This window comes from Notechis scutatus, chromosome 4 (assembly GCF_049901735.1).
Source record: "Notechis scutatus isolate UNSWTSFEM ecotype Mainland chromosome 4, rNotScu1.2, whole genome shotgun sequence".
Lineage (NCBI taxonomy): Eukaryota > Metazoa > Chordata > Lepidosauria > Squamata > Elapidae > Notechis > Notechis scutatus.
The window spans coordinates 79,807,626-79,808,385 of NC_142012.1; the positions used below are offsets into that span (position 1 = coordinate 79,807,626).

The 760-nt window shown below is 33.2% G+C and overlaps 1 long non-coding RNA gene across 1 annotated transcript in view; it reads left to right on the forward strand.

The window, feature by feature from the left end:
• The window catches only part of LOC148130801 (uncharacterized), a 14,291-nt gene extending 13,531 nt beyond the window's left edge, over window positions 1-760 (forward strand). The window contains exon 3 of the long non-coding RNA XR_015749323.1: window positions 440-760. This is a non-coding gene — a long non-coding RNA (uncharacterized LOC148130801). The remainder of the gene's footprint in view (window positions 1-439) is intronic.

Below are 760 nucleotides of genomic sequence, written 5' to 3' on the forward strand. Positions count from 1 at the left end.
AAAGTTGGATGTTTTTATGTTTTGTTTGTTTTTATTTGTCTTTAAAAAATCAATAAAACTTGTTTTAAAAAATAAATAAATAAAGGATAAAGAGGACACAGACTATTATTTAACGTGGAATAGGTTTTATGAGTGGTTAGAGATAAGAGGTGGAATTTAAGTGAATAAAGATTACTGCTATGTATGAATTAAATATAATTATAGGCTAACATAATCACAAATAAGCTAATACAAAGAGAAACCTAGTCAAAACTATTCTGTTATACTAATAGTATTGTTATCAATATATTAATATTTCTCTATGTCTTTTCTTTGTTTTTCTGTAAATGATATGCCCTGACAATACACTATTCAAAATATTTATGAATAAAAATAAATAAATAAAAAACAAATATTTGAAAGCCGACTTAAGGCCACAATTTTGTGTTTCCTACTCTAGGTAATCTGGCTCTAGCTCCATGTTTTGTGGCCTTCCCTGGGTTACAAGCAATTTCAGTGTGACAACGTAATGTAGGTTAGCTCGCTCCTTCGTGTTCCTTGGTTGTGAAAGTTGGACCTTAAGAAAGCGAGACAGGAGAAAATCTACTTGTTTGAGCTGTGGGGCTGGAGAAGTCTCCTACGTAGCCCTTGGACAACATAGGTGAGTAACAAGCAAGTAGTGGAATGCATAACATGAAGCTGCATCTCAAAACTGGCCATGTTGCGTGGAGGAATTCACTGGAGAAAGAAATTATTTTGGGAAGAGTTGGCGGTAAAAGGA